Below are 22,249 nucleotides of genomic sequence, written 5' to 3'. Positions count from 1 at the left end.
AATGTTGATTAATATTAACAATAATTAATGTTAATAAATTTAGTGTTGATTAACATTAACAATAATTAATTACCGTTAATTGCTTTTAATGAATTATTTATTGTTAATACAACATAATTGATTATTTTTAATTCATTAACAACAATTAACAATAAGTAAGAGTATTTATTAAATATATTATCTACTAATTACAAGTATTAATTAACATTATTTAGTAGTTAGTCGTATTTTTAATAAATGCATTGTTTTCGGTACTTGCAATATTATTAACAAATATTGTATATTTTATAATTACAGTGTTTTTATTAATTACCAAAACTTATTCAAATACTACATTTATTAAAAGCAATATGCTATTCATTAAAAGTATTTAAAAAATATAACTAAATTATTTTAATAATTTACAGTATTTTGATAATTAAAATATTTAAATAAATTACTATAAATACAAAAAATAATCTATTTATTAATCAACAGAAATTATTTTTTTAAACTGTAATAATTTACATTTAACAGTATTTATTAAAAGCAATGTATTTATGAATTAATAGTATTTTTAAATAATTAAAAATATTTATTAAAAATAGTACATACATTATAATATATTTATTATACAATATTTTAAATTAACAGTGCATCATACAGTATTAATTAACAGTAATTATTTCTTTACTGTATTTAACATTAACTATACTTTTTCAATAAATACAGTAATTTAATAATTACTGTATTATTAACAATTCAGATACAGCATTTATTAAAAAGCAGTATTAATAAATATTATTTTTTAGAAATAATGTATTTATTAATTAACAGTAATTATTTTTTAAATAAAACTAATTGACACTAATTATTATTAATCTGTAACGAAATGATTTGTAAACTGTAATTAACAGTAACTATAATTTAAGGTATAAATGGCATAAAATTACATTTAATTACGTTTAACAGTAATTAATTAATACTAATTTTTAATTAACAGTAATATAATTCACAGTATTTATTTTTTAATTTGTAATTAAATTATTTTTAAACTGTAATTACCAGAAAATTACATTTAATTAGTTTTAGCCAATAAATTACCAATATATTACTGAAAATATGATAATTTCTGAAAATTAATGTATTTAAAAAAAATACAGTAATTTAATAATTGCAGCATTTATTGCAAAACAATATTATTAATTAATAGTATTTTTAATTATTAACAGTATTAAGTAATTAACATTATTAATTATATCATTTATTTATTAACATTTTGTGTTTAAAATGCTTTGTTTATTTATTTGAAAACAATGTAGATTATTTGTATTTTTGTTGTTGTCATCAATTTGGAATGTTTGCAATAATAATAATAATAATAATAATAATAATAATAATAATAATAATAATAATAATAATAATAGTAATAATAGTAGTAGTAGTAGTAGACGACTTCACTAATGTATTAGTGAAGTACGATACATTAATAACATAAATAATCCTGGCCCGACCATCGGGCCTAGATATTGAGCCCGAGCCCAGCCCTTATATAAAGCCCGAAGTCCGATTTGTATACAAAATGTATAATTTTCAATATACTTTTATAAACTAATATTATATTAATTTAGTAATAAAATAATAAAATAATAAATTAATTTATATTTCCTGATAGTAAATTGATATTTATTAATAATTTAAGAATATATTATTTATTATATATAACATAAGTACAATTTTATATGTAATAATATCAGGTTGGGCTTATTTTAGAAAGCCCAAGCTCGAGCCCATGGGCCTGAAATTTTGTCTAAGCCTGAAAAATAATGGGTCAAGCCTAGTCGGGCCGTTGGGTTGTCTGGCCTATGAATAGGTCTAATTGTATATATCAAAAATCATATGAAATAAAATTTTAAACATCTTTCTCAATTCTTTAAAAAATGGACCTCTCATAGCTTGGCCCGATTCGCGGCCTGGCCTGCCCAAGGCCATAGACTAGCACGGGCAAATGTGGGCTTGGGCCATGGGTCATGCTGAACCAACCCCCAAAATATGCCAAAGGAGGGAAGACGTTGATGAGTAGTTGCCTTGCCCTGAGCCCACCTGACACTAGGGATGGGGTGGGGATGGGGTAGAGTGTCTTGACTATGGAGTAGGGACAAGGATGGGGTGCCTTGCCCTAAACCCACCCCGTTGTCATTCATATATAATTGTTAATTACTAGTAAAATTAATAAAAATGTTAGATTTTGCAATTATTTTTATTTTTTTAAAGTTAATCAAAATTTCATTTAAAAGTAACAATTATTAAAACTACTATAAATTATTAATAAATTTAAATTTTTTAAAAAATATTTATTCATATTAAAATTGACAATAATTATTTTCTAAAAATCAACATTAAATGAAAAAAACAACTCTTGAAATTTTAGATATTAACAATAATTTTGAATACCTTTAGTTAATTAACAACAAAATTTGAATATTAATTTAATATTACTAATAATAAATAAAATTATTAAATCTTTCAAAATTTCTCGTGCATCGCACAAGTCCCTGCTAGCATATGTTAAAATTTGTCACCATACCTCTCATTGCTTCAAACCCCCCTTCCTAATTTTATTTATTTATTTTTTAATTCCACATAGTTACCCATTAAACCAATAAGGAAATCACATATGCTTAACTATTTCTAACAATAAATAGGGATTTGCTTTTCTAATGTTTAACCAAGTGGCACCACTTTCCCCCACTTCCTCATATATTGTCTCTAATTCCTTTTTATATCCTAAATTATCTCTAACTCCTATTTATTTCTTAAATTATCTCTAATTTAGTAGAGAGATTATCTCCTAAACTCTCTTAAAGAAAGTTTCAATTAAAAAATTTATAACTATTTAATTGTTATAACGAAATTATATACTAATTTTAAAATATTTATTCAAAACACAAAAAATAATAGATTTAATAATATTCATATTATTAATAATTCATTTTTTTTTACAAAATTCATCATGAAATTATGTAGTAACAATATAAATTATAATCCTACGAACTATTGAATTTAAATGTTATTCAAATAATACAAATTTAACATTAAAAAATAAAATATTATTTAAATATTTCAATCTCTCTCTCTCTCTCTCTCTCTCTCTCTCTCTCTCTCTCTCTCTCTCTTATATATATATATATATATATATATATATATATATATATATATATATTAAAATTGGTCCTGCACATAATTACTCATTAAACCAAGTAAATCACATATACCTAACTATTTCTAACAACTATAAAACTTCTCTCCTAAACTATCTATAATTCCTATTTATCCTCTCCCCCACTTTTTATCTATATCTATCTAAAGAAAGTTTCAAGTGAAAAAAATTAAAATCTATTTAAATGTTATAACAAAATTATATACTAAACTTAAAATATTTATTCAAAACATAAAAAAATTAATAGATTTAATCATATTCATATTATTAATAATTCGATATTTTTAAAAAAATCATCATGAATTTATGTAATAACAATAAAAAATATAATTTTATGAATTATTCAATTTAAATGTTATTCAAAAAAATAAGAATTTAACATTAAAAAATAAAACATTGCTTAAATATTTTAATAAGTAAAAATCTTAAATAAAAAACATTAAAATAGCTAAATAATATAACAAAATATTTTATATTACGTAATAACATTAAAATAAATAAAATTAAAATAATATTTTTTTATTTTACATATTATTTAAACATTTAAATAACAAAATATTGATGACAAAAATTTAAATAGTTAAAATAACAAAATATTTATGACAAAATTTTAAATAGTTAAAATAACAAAATTATGTAATAAATTAAAATAATCTTAAAATTAGAAAAATAATTGTAATAGAATTCATAATATTCATATTAATAATAATATAATATTTTACAAAATTAATAAGGAATTATGTAAAAACTAGCGGAGGGTCCTTGCTTCGCCGGGCATGATTGGAATTTTAACATTGCTATTTGCTACATCAAAAAATATAATGATACCTTAATAAGAAACTTGGAATTATACTTGAAGCTCATATAAAGACTTAGAGATTATTATGTGCTTGTTTTTTAAATATTGCTTCAACAAAGTATCTCATATAAAAGAGTTGAATTATTCAATGACCCATTGACCCGGGTGGTCCAACCGTCGACCCGTTCAATGGTTTTTGGCTGTTTATTTTTTATTTTTGTTGTCAAAATGGGTCGTTCATTCGAACTGGATGTTCGAACAATCGACCTGAAAACTGGTGGCCAAAACGGTTCCATTTTCGGGTCATATGAATTGCACGTTTGAATGACATAACACGTATGATATTGTTTAATGGACTTCACACACTCAATTTTTTGCCTATAATTTTTGTTGCTCGAATGGGTCGTCTATTCGAACTAGACAATCAAACTGCCATTTATCTCGTTTGAACCGAACATTCGAACCATTGACCCGAAAACCGGTGATAAGGACAGTTCCATAATTTTTGTTGTTAGAATGGGCCGTCCATTCGAACTAGACGGTTGAATCGTGAACCCAAAAACCGGTGGCAAATAAGATATATAAAATTTAATATGTTTGTTTCTTGTAATTTTGAGAATTTTGAAGAATATCTAGTAATTATAATGGATTTGAATTACTACCATTATAAGTGTTAGTAATTATAATCGATAAATTTAATTAGTAATTAAATTAATGCCATGTGGCAAAAGGGGAGACAACCCCTTTCGTATTAATATATATATATATATATATATATATATATATATATATATATATAAGATAGTACAATTATAATTTTATGGATTATTAAATTCAATAAATAATTAATATTTTAAGAACTTAAATAACAATATTATTTAAATAATTAAATAATATTGTAAATAACTAATTTTACTTATATCAATTAATAATTATAGAAAATTACTATCAACAAAATTATATTTATTAGTAATAAATTTACAATAATAGTGTATATTCATTATATATTTTTATTTACTATAAGTAATATTTATTTTATTTTCAGTAATTATTTATTGTTTTTAATAAATATGCTTTCAATAATTATTTAAATGTATTTTTATTTTGTTATTTAATAGAAAAATATCAATAATTATTGGAGATTAAAAAACTATTATTTAACTTTTGAAATTTAGTTTATCGTATTTATTGTATTTTTGTTATAAATTTATTTTTAATAATTACATATTTTTTATAATTTATAGATTAATACTTATTAGAGGTTAAACTATTATTTAAGATTACACTATTTATTAACTAATTTAGTATATTTTTATTATATATCTATTGTAGTTTCATTATAAACTTATTTGCAATGATTGTGTACGTTTGTTATAAATTTTCAATAATTATTGGAGATTAAAGTATTGTTATTTTTTAGATATTTGACTATAAATTTAGTTGAAAATATGAGTTTTCAATGATTGGTTCAGCTTAGTTGCAGGCTCTTTTGCTAATCAAATCGATTTGGTCAAGTCCATAGTTTGTCACTCGAAACCGATTGACCATTAGTAGAAACCCACCAACTCGGGTTGTACTAATTCGGGTCTATTTTTGGTTTAGTTTGTTTGTTCAAAAATTTTAAACTTAAAAAATTAACTTCAAAGTTCATAAATTATAATGATATTATTAAAAAATAAAATATATGATATAAAATATTTTAGACTAACAAATATGGGAATTTTCCTACTTTCCCATATTAAAATTTTAAATTTTAAATTTTATTGGGGTGGAACCCACAAGTAAGTGGAACCCATATTGTAAGTGAAACCCACAAGTAATATTTGCAATTTGCATGTTTGAATATTTTATTGGGTCATGCACATAACATTTAACATATATGTAAGAGGGACGGACAAGCCACAAGTATTCTTGCCAAACTGTTTTTTGGTCTTTCTAGCTTTTGAAAAGATCTTTGAAAAAATTGCAACCAAACAGTTTTTGGTCTTTGAAGACCTACCTGTGAAAGCTTGTCAGTATTTTGAAGATCTTCCTAAAAAGACTTGCCAAACGTGTCCTTCGTTTCCAAGGGAAGGTCGTGCACTATTGAAAGATCTGAAAGCATATGGAGCAAGCAAAGCAATTGGATCAAATGACTTATGATGGTGTTGGCTCTCCAGAAGCAGATATGTTAGATAATGTAGTTTTGGATTTGAGTAAGTATTATGTAGTCTCTTCCACAAGGGCTAGATCTTCTGGCAAAGGAAATAGAATGTTTCTTTCAGAGTTCTAACAAGGCATGATGCTCTGTTCTTTAATCTAAGCAGGTTGTGAAGGAAGCAAACGCCATTTATGTACACATTGGATGTCTTTTATCTTCTTATATATATTTACAATTACAAACAAGTTCTATAGGTGCAGGGAGTGAGCAACAAGGGAGTTCTCGTTGAATTACTTTCCACCATGAAGGAGAAGGGAATGGTGCCAGGTTTTGTGCTCTGCATAAAAGATGACGGATCTGATGAATACATGTTTGAAGTGATAGCCAGTTCCATTGCAGGCCAATCCTTTGCTCCAAATGCAGAATTTTTTGTATGTATTGTTGGTGGAAAACTCAGTAAGACCATGTATTGTCTTGATAATTCAGTAGAAATTGTTAGATTGAAGCAGAGCTAGGGCCTAGCCTCTGTGTCAGAACAAGCGTTTCTTCCTTTCATCATGAAGACTATAGGCTTTAGTACACATAAATCAGGCGATTTCATTCGGGCTCTTTTTTATTGTAACTTTTACAGGCGGAATCGTGGGATTTTTTCATGGGTCCGACTATGATACAAAAAACCATATCGTATCGAAAATCCATGGAAATGCCACGTTTACAGCAATTACCGGATTTACTATAGTAACCGGTAACTAATTATTTTATATTATAATTTAAATTTAAAATATAAAAAAAAAAACTAATAAGCCGATTCATCTGTTACTCGCACTCATCTTCTTCGCTCTCCTCTTCTGGCCAAACTTCTTCTTCTTCTTCTTTCAGCTTGCAGTTACTTCTTCTCTCGTGTCGTATTTTTTACCACCGACCACCAGTTGTTATCCATCTCGCTTCTCATCTTTTTGACCTCCCAATCGGTAGTCTTCCACCTATTCAATGTCATCATCTGGACAGCGTCCCACAACTGCAATGGCTTTGACTTTTGCATGGTTAACTAAAGTGTCTACAGCTCTCAATTGTGAATCAGGATGCTTGATCCTTCCTGTTGATTCTCTACACTTCCGATCAACCCACTTCTCAAACTGTGAAAGAAGTTAAACATATGTCACAAATAAGAATATCTAGCCTAACTTTCCATTGCCCAAGCCTCCAAGGTGCATAAAAAACTCTTTGTAGTATTTTTGGATATTGGTATTGGATATAATATTTATACTAAAATATGGCACCTTTGTACAGGCATTTTGTATCATTGATTGCATTTGCTTTAATAATTAAATACTATATAGGTAACTTTTTTGCTAAGAAGATTAATGTAAAGTGGATAATGGTAAGGTGGATTTGACAGAATACCCTGCTGTGAAAGAATAGCTGAAGCTGTGTCTGCACATATTCTTCTGTAATGTAGTATTATCATGTCCCAATTAGCTTCCTTGTATCAAAAAATTAAAGACCAAGGAAAGAAATAATCCAAGGACGAGAAGAACAGAATACCAACCAAACTCAGAGTGGACCAGATGGTTGAACCAGTGATACAGTAACCTTTCCAAGTCCTGGTTAAAATAACAACTTTTTGTGGTTTGTTAACCAGCCAATTAACTGGTACAACCATGATCTAGTGAGCATTCCAGTTTTCTGACTGGTCTAAATCTGATAACATTCTTGAATATATTTTCCAGATTGAAGCATAGAAGGATCAAACAAGTTCAGCCACTCTACCAAGCTTTATATTAGCATTTGGTCCATGGTATCATTTTGGATGAACACAAGCCTATGATTTCAAATGCTATGAAACTAGGATAAAGTGATAGCTTTTCCACATGGTTTTCAAAAGGCTAATAACTGAAAAATAAAAAGGAGAAAACAAGATGAAGATAACCCCTTGGTGTTGATTTACAATTTGGACATTCTAGACTAGTATCTTCTTATATTTTAACCACCATGAAAGGACTGGTTCAAGCTCATGTTAAAGAGAACTATGTCAGGTTGGAAAACCCACATAAAAACCTTTATCCAATCCAATATGAACACAAATCCTAAATTGTTTTTTTTTTCAATGACAGGGCATTAGAAAACATTGCTAACTCTTGATAAAACACAATGGTGGGACAGGATAACCAGACCCAAGTAGTTGGACTTGAGGCTCAGCTGAGTTATGTTCACGTGCATATATTAGACCTCTTAAAGAACTGGGTAATTAGGCATTCACACATCGACCAAGGAATTGATCGAATTAGACTAATTATCTCCGGATTTGCAAAACCCCTTTTTCTGTTTGCTGCTAGTTGAAATATCTAACAAAATTTATGTGAAATATGTTAAGAACAACAGTCAGGACTCCCTAGTTGTCTTTTAGTTTAAACCAACATCCAGAGGTGGTTCACATGTCACAACTATTTTCACTGAATCACTTGCCTTCTAGCCTTTTTGCCTCTTGGAATTCAAACACTGAAATAAAACATCTTTCAAATTAAAATTCTTAAGCTTGTCGGTGTTGAGAAAAAAATGCATTTAACTAGACAGAAGATAGGGACTTGAAAAGCCATGTAGCTGATCTCTCCAAGAAGTTTTGTCTGGTTCAAATTGTTAATTTCTTATAATCATTAATAAAAGAAGAAATTATAAAATTTTCATAGAGTTGGGATTTTCTCTATCTGATGCCTCTAAAAGAACATCTTCACCTCCTGGATGATCTTCCAATAACTTGGTTACATCATAAACCCGAATTAAAATAGAAATAATCATCAAAACAGACCCTGATGAGATTCTCTGAAATGGTAAGGAACTATATATATATATATATATATATATATATATATATATATATATATATAGAGAGAGAGAGAGAGAGAGAGAGAGAGAGAGAGAGAGAGAGAGAAGAACTAAATAAAATACCTAAACATAGTAGACTGGAGACTAGGTACTTGTCATTTTTAAAGCAGATACATTTTATATAAGAACATAATTTACCTTGTCGTTTATGATCAACCAACAATCTTTCTTGGAGAAATGGAGAAAGGCCTCTGATAAAGAGTAAGCTTTGTATTCCTCCGCTGCAATGGAAAGTACACCATTAACATCTGGGAAGAAGGAACAATTAATGAAGGAGAAATGAAGAAGACAACTGACCTGATCAAGCAGTTCAGAATCAGACTCCTCATCCATTGGCTGTAGTTAATCCATTTTGGTCGGATGTGATTCAGAAGCACCTGAGGCCATTCAACTCATCATGACTTCACTACTAACATATTGATCCATCCTCTATTAATTACCCTTCAAAGTGAATGATTGATGAAGTCTAGTGGAATTGTAGGAATCCCAGTTTTCTCTGCTTTGAAACAAGCTCTTGCAGATGCAGTAAGGATTTATTCTTCAAAAGAAGCACCCAACATGCTAAATAGACTTAACATATCTTAATAATCTATTTTTCTTCTATAATTCTTACTTATTGCTCTTTTTATCTTTCATTCGGTTCATATTTATTGCTTGGTGTTTTGGGATTTCTATCAATAGTCTTGTTCATTTGGTCAACTCTTAATCTCAATTTATCCTCTTCTGGTTCCTATTACTATATCTGATTTTACTATACATAATAATTACTAAAAATAGTAGGTCATGATTTTCTATAAGTAGTAAATATGAGAATTACTGTATACGGTTCATTTTGTTAAAAATAGTACCCATGTGTTATTGGCTATGTGACTGTCATTATTGAATCTCTTGGTTCTAAGGATTATTGGAGAAATTTTCAAATAGTTTTTGATACCTAGAAAAATATCCTAGAGATTTCTGCCTGAAAATCTAGAAAAATCAAACATCATGATTTTTACTTGACTGTTTTAATCTAACATGACACTTCTGATTTTTTAACTTCTTAAAAGTTTTTAGATCCAATGGTTCAAAATTTAAACCTCAAAGTTTTGAATTTCCTATCAAAATTTAAACCCTTGGACCTAGGTGATTGGATCAGTAAAACTAAGAAGGACAGGGTCAGAAGTGAAGTCATATGAAGGAATTCAGGAGTAGCTCTAATAGATCATAAAATGAGGGAATTCCATCCACCAGTAGGTTGTAAGCCTTTAGTTAGACTCGGGATTTCTGCTTTCACCAAATTACCATTATGCATTGGGGCTGAGAAGCTACTACAAAGCTCATTTCCAAAACTGAGAATCACTTAATACAGAACCTGGAATTTGCTCTATGGTCATGGTGAAATATTAGTCATGGAATTTGCTTTTCTTAATACAGAACCTGGCATGACCATCCAGATGGTTAAAAATCTCTGTTTGTGGATTGCCACACTACCACAAAATTCATTCCAAAGTCACAGGCAGGAAGATAATTGTCAGGGATGCCAGTCATTTCCATCACTTGGAGAATAGTACCTGCTCATGCAAGGATTACTGGTGAAATTGAGAAAATCACATATATGTTGATGAAAAAAATTGAGAATTACATCAAGTTTTTCTTAGAGTAATGCCCCTACAACTGAATTAAATTCTAATATTGGAGATGCTGACTGAATTCAAGTTGAAGCTTTAAATTAACTGTGAAGTACATTGCTTCTCTTCTAAATATCAAAGAGGAGGCATGAACATGACACATCTAATTTTGTCATCTTATTTATGATTGTCCACCCATGAAAGGGATGTACAGTGTATATATTCATGCTTCATCTGATCTTTCATATATATTGTTGTAGAATATGTTATGGGATTGGATAATCATATTGTTAGAATAATAGGCTAATAACAGAGTTGAATTCTATATTCAACTCTTTGGTATTCAATTCTCATGCTTATGTGCAAAGATTTTCAATTGTTGAAAGACCATAAAGTTAAACATAAGGGGAAAAAAGGAAGAAAGGGAACAGAAGTTAATTTCTTGCATCATGCAAATTTCCAAGCAAGAAATTGGAGATTGTTAGCTATTTCCTTTGATTTCTTTTCTGTAGTGAACATTATCTAACAATCTTAGGATACTACTTAAACCCAGTTCAGGTCACTTGGATTTAACAAAGGAGCATGGTGCTTGGCTAGATAGGTTATTATTTTTGGTTAAGCTAATCAGTTTTGATCTGGTTCCTACTAATCAATCTATAAGTTCAAACTTCAAACATATTGAGCAAAGTGCCCTGATGAGGAGTTCAGAATATCAGATGAGGGATTATCTACTGTAAAAGTGTAGTCGTATAAGACTAAAATCAGCCTTGGGTTTCGAACAGAAAACAAAAGAAAAGGAAAAGATAAGAGGAGAGGAGAAGAGAAGTAGAGATATGGAGAAGGATAACTTGTAGAGAGGTTTTGAGAAAAGAGAGAGTGGTTGGTGTGTTTAAAACAGCCGCCCCACTCCTTAATTTATATACATAATTTCCTAATTGTAGAAGAATTTTAATGCTTACATGGTAATAAAAGATAAGATTAAAATAAAACTAATCCTAGATAAGATAGAATAACACTTATCCTACTAGGAAAGCTGATCCTAATCAATTAAATCTAAGTACATCTTAGGGTGCCACACGAGTACTCTTAATGTGGGGTCCACAGTTTCCTACACTTCCCCTCAAGTTGGGTAGTAGATATTTGTCATTCCCAACTTGTATATATCTACTAGGAAAGCTGATCCTAATCAATTAAATCTAAGTACATCTTAGGGTGCCACACGAGTACTCTTAATGTGGGGTCCACAGTTTCCTACACTTCCCCTCACACGAGTACTCTTAATGTGGGGAAGGCATACTTCTTGAGATGTAAACCTTTCTCCGATAAAATGTCGGTCCACTTCGATATGCTTAGTTTTGTTGTGTTGTACTGGATTATGAGCTATATTGTTGGTAGCTTGATTATCATAGTATAAGATTAGGGGTTTCTCATAAACAATACTCAATTCCTTAAGTAATGATCTCAACTATAGAACCTTAGCCACACCATTTGCCATGGACCTATATTAAGCTTCAACACTTGAACGAGAAACAACATTTTGTTTCTTACTCTTCCAAAAGATCAGATTACCTCCTACGAAGGCACAATATCCAGAGGTAGATCTTCGGTCATCAACACACCCAACCCAATCAGCATCTGTGTAGACTTCTATCTTCATGTGATCATTTTTCTTGAACAAAATGCCTCTGCTTGGGGACCTCTCCAAATATGCTAATATCCTTTCAACCGCAAGGAGGTGAGTATTTCTAGGAGAGTGCATATATTGACTAACTACACTGATTGCATAACTGATGTCAGGTCTTGTGAGCCCAAGATAGAGAAGCTTTCCAACTAACTGTTGAAACATAGCTTTATCTTCAATAGGATCTCCACCCTCTGCATTAATCCTATGGTTCTGTTCAATAGGTGTATCTGCAGGCTTAAACTCACAATTTTCTTGTTTCTTCTAGCAGACCATTCATTGAGAGACAAAAATCCGATGCTTGGATCTAGCTACCTCAATGCCCAAGAAGTATTGTAGTTCCCCCATATCTTTTACCTCAAACTCTTGATGAAGAAATTGCTTAAGATACTCAATTTCACTAGTATCGCTCCCGATTACTACAATATCGTCCACATACACGGAAAGCAAGGTTGCGGAGGAATCCACTCTCTTAATAAACAGGGTGTGGTCTGACTGAGCCTGCACATATCCGAACCTATCAATGGCTCATCTGAATCTGTCAAACCATGCTCTAGGGGGACTATTTTAGTCCATATAGAGCTTTGTTCAACCAACAAACCTTTCCTGTATCTGTACCATAAAATCTTGGAGGCAATTGCATGTAAACTTCTTCCTGCAAGTCTCCATTGAGAAAGGCATTTTTAACATCCATCTGATACAATGGCCAAGAGTAACTAGTTGCGAGAGATAATAGTACTCTGATAGTGATCATCTTTGCTACTGGTGCAAAAGTTTTTAACTAGTCAATACCATATGTCTGAGTAAATCGTTTTGCAATTAATCGGGCCTTATACCTTTCAACATAACCATCAGCATTTTGTTTCACAGTGAATACCCATCTACATCCAACTGGTTTCTTTCCTTTGGGTTGATCAACTATCTCCCAGGTATTGTTTCTGATGAGGGCATCCATTTTTACTTTTATCACATCTTTCCATTCTGGTACTTCCAATGCTTCCTGTATTGTTCTGGGAATGGGAATATTAGCAATGGATGCGAGAAAAAACTTGTAGGAGGGAGACAAATGATCATAGGATAGGAACTGAGAAATGCAGTGAGTTATGGTGCAATGACGTTTGCCTTTACGGACTACTATGGGGAGATCAAGGTCACTGAATGAAGGTGAAGGCTCCATGGTTGGATGTCTCTCATCTGTAGTATCTATGGTACCTGGATCTGGATCTGTAGAAGGAATTGGGGCTACTGTGGTACCTGGATCTGGATTTGGACAAAGAATTGAGGCTACTGTGGTACCGGGGTTTGGATCTATAGAGGGGACTGGGACTGGCCTGCACTGCTGGTGTCCAAAATCGACCTGTCTCAATCCTCAGTGATAGGCTCTCACATCCTTGCACCTTTAACATCCTTCCCCATTACATCATTCTTCACTTAATGGGATTGGAAAAGGAACTTCCAATGAGCTTCTCCCAACTTCACTATTCTCCCCCTGAGGATAAACCCTATTATCCAAGGGTTTATCCTCAAAGAAGGTGACATCTGATGTAGCGCAATCTGGTCACTCCTAGCTGGCGCTCGCGTGACTCCTAAGAGGTACCTAAGACGAGAGGAAAGAGGAAGAGCTCTCGGGGGGTTTCCCGGTGGGAACGCTCCGATGCTTAAGTTAGTATTGAGTGCAAGAAGCGAAAGGAGAACAAAGGCTAAGAGTGTAGGTTACGCAGGTGATTCGAAGATACCTTGTTCCTTGAGAATAAACCCCTTATAACTGAATTCCGTTGCTTCAGGCCCTCTGACCTCTGACAGGGCAAGTATAACCGCCACTGCCAGTCTGCCATAGCCGTTACAAACAGGGCTGAGGTGGCACGCGCGGGGCCGTCGTGTAGGGTACGTGCCTGTTAGGTGTGGGACGCCTTTCTAAAGGTGGCAGGCGCGGCGAGGGGCACATGCCTGCTGTCCACAGGTTTGTCGGGTACGGCGGTCGGGCAGGAATCCCTCCTATGGTATACCAAACTGTTTTCCTGCGAATTACCCTGAACTAGGCTGTCCTTTGAGTGACGGGCTGCCTATAGCCGATTATGCCGAGCTAGCCGACCCGAGGTCTTTGTGCCTCGGGGCATCCGGAGAAAAATCGATGCATTCTTGCTTGGCCTCAAAAGGACCCAAGGTCCATTAGGAGGAGCTCGGGCCTCAAAAGGGGTCAGGGCGCCCCGAACTCGGGACCCCCCGAAGTGCCTTAACCCTAGGGAGGAGGTGTGGGCAAGGCGGCTTTCGGTGAGTAGTTTGCCTACCGAGTTGCTATGCTGAACTCGACGGGATTTTCCCTCCGAGTTGTGCTAATGTCTGTTGCGCTGTCATGCTGAGTCACTGTTTGAGTAGGGTCACGCCCACATGTACCTGAACTACAAGGTCTGGCCAAATCACTCTCCATCAATTGCCCCCCACTCCCTGCGCTGGCGGCGGTGACCCAGCGTGGGGAGGTCATGACGCGCTAGATGGATTTGGTGTTGGTATTTAAGTTGTGTTGTCGCGCGTTGTGTCTAGTTGTACCGATCTAACGCCCGACTCGACCGAAAAGAGATTCAAGTCATGTCCAGATTACGCGCGGACTTCACGCGACTTGGACTTCGCGGATGTCAAAAATGCGCTAAATCATTTTCGCCTTGAAGAACCCGTGGTCGCAACTATAAATAGGGGGTCCCTTGGCCATTTTCTTCGCCATAAAGCTGTCATCATTAAAGTTTGAGCACGCGCCAGGGGTCTCTTAGCTTTGGTCCTCCAATTCGTTTTGTTCTTCCAGTCCGATTGCGTTTCTTTGGTGAGTCCTCCCGAGCTTCCTTTTCCCTTCTGGTTTGTTTCTTTCTTTTAGTTTGATATGTCGTCTAGTATGGACAGTCTCATCGACGAGCCCGAGGTGGTACTTTGGGTCATGGTGACTTTTCCCTGGCCCGACCTGCCCGCAAAGCACGGGCAGCTTCGGGTAAGTTGGCGTCCACCTCCCATCGAGGTCGGGTGCTGGACCAGTTTGGTCCCTCTACTCTGACACCGGAGAGGCTTCGAGACCTCATCCAGCAGTTCAACCTTCCTTCTGAGTACAACTACAGTCTTCCCACCGGTACTTCCCCTGGGAGCACGGTCCGGATGAGGTCGTGATTTTTAGGGAACCGCTCGTCGGCGGGTTTCGTCTCCCTCTTCACCCCCTTATCCCTGAGGTGTTAAGGCGTTTCAGTATCACGCTGGATCAGCTCCACCCTAACTCTATTCAGAATTTAGTGGGGACCATTTCTCTTTGCCATGAAAAGCGGTTCTCTTTGGACACAGACATACTCTGCTCCATACTATTGATAAAAAAGAGTGCATCTAGCACTCCCCCTAAGCACGGGCAGGTCTTCTACTTATCTCCTTGCCCAGGTTTTAAGTTACTGCATAAGTTCCCGAGCAAGGTCCCGACTTGGAAGCGAGACTACTTTGTGGTCCGGGCCAGCACAAGATGGCTCTTCCTTACCAGCTATAGGGTGGCTACCCAGGTGACCAGCATCGCCCTCAACCAGCAGATGTGGGAGGCCTTTCATTCGTGGGCTCAGGCTGAGCTCGATCATCAGGAATACATCACCGAAGAGAAGCTCGCTCAGGCCGGTTTGAGCTCAGGTAGGTCTATTTGTGTCTTTGGCGCTTTGTTTTTATCTGCTTGTCGTTTTTGGATTTACTGACGCCAACTTTGTTGTAGGCCCCATGGATGAAGAAGAGAGAATCACGGCCACCCGACTCCTTAACCAAATGAAGAGGAGGAAGAAGCGGACCGTGAAGAAGGTCGCCAAAAGGGCTCATGTGGAATCACCGAGGGCTCCCTCCCCCGAACTCGACTCCTTAACCAGGATGGGCTATCCGTCACAGGGTTCCTGGCTGAAGTGCCTGTGCCTTAGGTTTTGTAAGCATTTAGCCTATACCAATGAGAACTAGATATTGTATGCTGTCGAGGTTTTTTCATTATCTTGGTGTTCTAGCCCTTAGGCTGGAGGAGTCGATCGTGGCCCACTCTCGGAGTCTACCCATGCCATAGAGGCGGCTGGGTCTTGTTGTGCCGAGGTTATGTCAGCTCGGCGTTCTTTGCCCTTAGGCTCTGGGGGTGACTTATAGTCTATTTTTGAGGTTTGCCCGTGCCTCAAAGGCAACCGGATCTTATTGTGCCGAGGTCAAGTTAGCTCGGCATTTTTGCCTTGGGCTTTGGGAGTGGCTCGTGGCCTACTTGGTTGTTACAGATAGTATTGTCTTAAGTTGACAATATTCCATGCCCGAGGTACTTGTTTCCCTTCGAGGGTCTTGAGCTCGTACTTTCCTTTCCCGAGCACTTGCTTCACTCGGTAGGGACCCTCCTAGTTGGATCCGAGCTTGCCAGCACCGGGCTCGGGTATCATAACTTTACGAAGGTCCAATTTGCCGATGCGGAGGTTTCGCCTCTTGACCCTGGCGTTATAGTACCGAACTACTCTTTGTTGGTAGGCTGCGGTCCTAATGTACACGAGGTCCCTTACTTCATCGAGTAGATCGAGGTTGGTGCGTAGCTCATCTTTGTTCATTTGATCACTGTATGCTTCTAGTCACAGCGTAGGCACTTCGATCTCTGCAGGGATTACTGCTTTGGTGCCGTAGGTGAGATTGAAGGGTGTTTCTCCCATAGTGGTCTTCTCCATGGTCCGGTATGCCCATAGGACACTGGGTAGTTTATCTGCCCATAATCCTTTAGCTCGGTCCAACCGTGCCTTCAATCCACGGAGGATGGCTTTGTTCGTTACTTCTACCTGACCGTTTGCCTGAGGGTGTGTGACTGAAGTAAAGTTCTGTCGGATTCTCATGTCTTGGCACCAGTCTTGGAATTTGATGTCTTCGAACTGTTTGTTGTTGTCGGAAATCAATACTCGAGGTAATCTGAAGCGGCACATGATATTCTTCCAAAAGAAGTTTTGGACATTTCGGGTTGTGATCGTCACGAGGGGTTCAACTTCTACCCACTTGGTAAAATAGTCCATTGCCACTATTAAGAACTTCCTTCCACCCGTTGTTGGCGGGAATGGTCCGAGTAGATCGATCCCCCATTGTGCAAAGGGCCACGGACTGGTGAGATACTTGAGGTCGACAGCGGGTTGGTGGTGAATATTGGCATGTCTCTGGCATTTGTTACATTTTCTAACGAGTTCAATGGCATTTGCCTTCATTGTTGGCCAATAATACCCTTGTCGAAGCGCTTTCTGGGCAAGAGCTCTGCCCCCCAAGTGCCCGCCGCACAACTCCTCATGAGTGTCGCGGAGTACGAGTTTGGCTTCAACAGGCCGCAAGCAACGCAGATAGGGTAGCGTGTAGGATCTCCTGTACAGTCACTCGTCTATCATGATGTATTTGGTTGCCTGGCGCTGCACCCTTCTGGTTGCATTGCGATCTGCAGGGAGGGTCCCGTGTAGCAAGAAGCTCGCGAACGGTTCAATCCAGCTTAGTTCTGCTTGAACGACGAGAGCGACCTCCTCTGCCCCTTGAGAATGCTAAGCCGAGACAGGTCCTCTATGTACACGGTTCCCATGGTGATGTCGCTAGTGCTGGCTAACTTGGACAGGGCATCGGCCTCAACGTTCTCCGACCTAGGGATCTGTCTGATGAAGTGTGATTGGAAGTCGAGCAGGACCTCTCTAACCTTGGTCAAGTAGGCAATCATGGTTGGCTCGCGAGCTTCATACTTGCCGGTGACCTGGTTAACCACGGGCTGGGAGTCGTTGCAAATAACAATGTGCTTTGCTTTTACTTCTTTGGCTAGAGCTAGTCCAGCTATCAACACCTCGTACTCTGCTTCATTGTTAGACGCCGCGAACTCGAAGCGTAGCGCGTATTCCAGTTTCATGCCGCTTGGGCCGTGTAGAACTATTCCGACTCCGCTACCCTATTGGTTCGAAGAGCCATCTATGTGAAGGATCTAGGGCTCCTCATCCCAGCTCACGATTGGTCGAGCTAGAAGAGATGCCACACTGGCTGCTACTTCACGGGGTTCAGACTCGATCGGCCTAGGAGCTTCGGGCTTATCCGAGCTGGGAGCCTCGTGCTTAACCGGCCTGGGAACTTCGGAGTTGAATGTACATTCGGCTATAAAATCCACTAAAGCTTGGGCCTTAATGGCAGTTCACGGCTTGTACTGGAGGTCGTACTCGGTGAGCTCAACGGCTCACTTCGTCAACCGACCAGAGACCTCGGGTTTAAGCAATACTTGCCTCAGAGGTTTGTCGGTGAGGACGATAATAGTATGAGCTTGGAAGTACGGGCGGAGCTTCCGAGCTGTGATTATCAGTGCATATGCTAGCTTTTCCATCTCCGGGTATCTCGTTTCTACTCCCTGCAATACTTTACTAACGTAATAGATGGGTTGTTGGACTCAATCTACTTCCTTTATTAGTACCGAATTGACCATTTCGTCGGTCGCCGAGAGGTACTGTTCTAAAACATCGCCCTCATCGGGCCGGGTAAAGGTCGGCACACTAGCGAGGTATTTCTTGAGCTCGTCGAACGCGAGCTGGCAGTCTTGGGTCTATTCAAACCATTTGCTCTTAATTGCCTTAAAGAATGGTAGACAGCGGTCTGCCGATTTAGACATGAAGCGGCTCAGGGTGGCTATGCGGCCATTCAACCTCTGAACCTCCTTCAACTTCCGGGGTGGCCTCATATCTAAAATGGCCTGAATTTTATCCGGGTTGGCTTCGATGCCACACCAGCTAACGATGTATCCTAGGAACTTGCCCGAGGTCACACCAAACACACACTTGTTTGGGTTCAGTCTCATATTAAACTTACACAGAATTTCAAAAACAGAATGCAAATCTTGTATTAATTCATGTGAAAATTGAGTTTTGACGACCATGTCGTGTACATAGCATTCTACTTTTCTGCCGATTAACGACGAAAACAACTTATTTATAAGCCTTTGAAAGATTGCCCCTGCGTTTTTCAACCCGAAGGGCATAACCTTGTAATAGTATAGGCCGAACTCCGTGATGAAAGCAATCTTTTCTTCATCCGCCTGGTCCATCTTGATTTGGTTATAGCCCGAATAGGCATCTAAGAAACTCAGCAACTCGTGCCCTGAGGTCACATCCACTAAATGGTCAATTATGGGGAGCGGGAAGCAGTCTTTCGGGCAGGCTCGGTTTAGGTCAAAGTAGTCGACGCACATGCGCCACTTGCCGTTAGCCTTCTTTACCAAAATGGGGTTGGCTACCCAGTTCGGGTAATGGACTTCTCTTATGAAGTCAGCTGCGAAGAGCTTCTCGACCTCCTCGTCAACCGCTTTGAGGCTAGGTTGCGTTTCTTCTGTCTAACGGGTCTAACTACAGGATCAATATTCAGTTTGTGAGTTATGAGTTCGGGGTCTATACCGGGCATCTCTACCACAGACCATGCAAAAATATCTAAATTTTGAAGTAAGAAGCTTTCCAGTTTGGATCGTAAAGGTTCCTGGACAGAAGCGCCGATCTGAAGCGTTCGAGCTGGGTTCGCTGTTGAGGTCGGAACTGTGATTGTTTCTTCTATTGGCGCGGCTCGTTTTTCGCCTTGCTTCATAGGCCGCTCCAGCTTGAAGTCATCAGCTACCTTGGTTTTTCCCTTCAGGGTGGCGACGTAGCACTTACGGGACTCGAGCTAGTCGTCCCGTGCTACTCCCACACCGAAGTCGGTTGGGAACTTCATAGCCAAATGGTAAGTGGAGACCACCGCCCATAGGACATGGGCGATTGGTCAACCTACTATGGCATTGTAGGGGGAGGGGGTCACGACCACCAAGAAGTCGTGTTTGAATCTGACCACACAAGGCCACGTGCCAACTTCCACAGGTACTATTATTTTCCCAAGGGGCCGGACTTCTTCTCCGCTGAATCCTACCAAAGGAGTGTCTGCAGGCTTCAAGTCACTTTTCTGCAACTGGAGCTGGTCAAACGTAGCTTTGAAGAGGATGTCGGCTGAGCTGCCTGAGTCGACGAGTACACGCCTGACCTCAAAGTCGTTGATTCTTAGCTTTATTACGAGCGCGTCATCGTGGGGGTAGTGGACTCCTCGCACATCATCTTTTGTGAAGAAAATTGGCTCTTCTATCCTCGACCGCTTTGGGGGGTTCTGTTCCTCCTGGGTGGCCTCACGAACCGACGTCCGAGTTGCCGCTGAAGTGCAACCCACAACAGTCGAACCTCCCACTATCATGTGGATGGTTCCCCGAACTGGCCTCTCCTCCGGAAGCTGCCTCTGCGATTGTTCGGTCGGCCTACTGTTGGACTCGGGAGCATCCTTACCGTGCTCCCCTTGTCAACCAGTTATATTGCTATTATTATTATTCTGTACAAAGTTTCTTAGATACCCGCGACGGATGAGCTCCTCTATCTCATCGCGGAGGTTTTTACAACTCTCGGTACTGTGACCGTGATCTTTGTGAAAACTGCAATACATATTCTTATTTTTTCATTGAGATTCCCCCTTAGACAGGGTGGCCACTTCACGTACGGGGCGTCCTTGATCGCCATCAGGATTTCAGCCCTCTTCGTGTTCAGTGGGGTGTAATCGGCTCGGTCCGCTACAGGAGGTCGGAATAATTGACCCGGCCTTGCCCCCAAAGCTATGTCCTTTTTCTTTCGGTTGTCTCCTTAACTGGAGAGCTCTCCTTCCCTCTTTCTTTTTTGGGGCCGCCCTCGCCCTTTTGGTTGATTTCCTCTTCAGTGTCTATGAACCTGTCCACAAGCTTCAGGAGCTCGGTTATGGTCGCTGGTTGGTTGACGACCATGTGCCATTTAAACTCTTTGTGTGTCACGCCCTTCTTAGCTACTGCAAGGCATACGGTGGGGTCCAGGCATGGTATTTGCATGCAGGCATCGTTGAACCGCTTGATAAAAGTTCAGATGGATTCTCCTTTTCTTTGTACTATGCTGAGGAGACTTTCTTCCGTTTGTGGACACCGTTTGCTAGTAACGAAGTGGGACGTGAATGTTTGTGTGAATTGCACCCAATTTCTTATCGATTCGTGTGCCAAGTTCTGGCACCACGTATGGGCTGTTCCTCTAAAAGTAGTGGAGAAGGACATGCACACGCATGACTCACTAGCTCGCGCCAGGTGCATCTGTGACTGAAAGGCATCTACGTGATCATTTGGGTCAAACGACCTGTCATACTTGTAAAGAGGGGGGGGCTTGAAGTTTTGGGCATCGGGACTGCCAAGAGTTTGGAAGACAGGGGGATGGAACTGATAGGAGGGGAGCTTTGACTTCAGCCTAGCTTAACTCTTCTTTGCCCATGAGCTCGGGCAAATCGCGGGTGATAGATCGGCGAGCTCCGCGGCGGCGTCTCTGCTTCTTGGTGGGCTCGGCGTTCGTGCTGCTCGCCTCTACGCTGTCTGGAGTGGTTTGTGTAGGAAGTAGTCTGGTCTACTGGTGATGGCTGCGGACAGAGGGGTCCTGCTTGGAATCTGTTGCCAGGACCTTGAATCGGTTCTCAAGGAGCGGGGTTTCAGACTTCGACTATTGAGGTGACGTAGACCTGACGAGCTGGGGTCCTCCCAACCTGTCCGTCCGCGGTGAGATCGGGGTAGCCGGTCTCTCTCGTCTATTGCGGGGGGAGGCCTGATTTTTTGGGAGGTTTTGGGGGACCTTTCCTCGGCCTAAGGGGCGCTAGTCTTGGCGGCGAGACTTAGCTTGCTGCGAGGCTATGTGCCGAGGTGGGAACTACGGCTGCTGAAGTTGAGGTTGAGGCAGCTGGGGGAACTGCTGCTGATACTGATACTGGGAGACCTAGTGCAGTACGTGTTGTTGATAGAGCTGAAGTTGCTGGAACTGTTTCATTTGGGCTTGCATGGCCCGCATGCACTATCAGTGTTGATAGCCCTGTTGGCATTCCCCTTTTTGTTTATGAGTTTTGCTAGAATTAGATG

This window comes from Nelumbo lutea, chromosome 8 (assembly GCF_056320005.1).
Source record: "Nelumbo lutea isolate HS-2025 chromosome 8, American lotus-T2T, whole genome shotgun sequence".
Classification (NCBI taxonomy): Eukaryota; Viridiplantae; Streptophyta; class Magnoliopsida; order Proteales; family Nelumbonaceae; genus Nelumbo; species Nelumbo lutea.
This window is presented reverse-complemented; position numbering follows the sequence as displayed.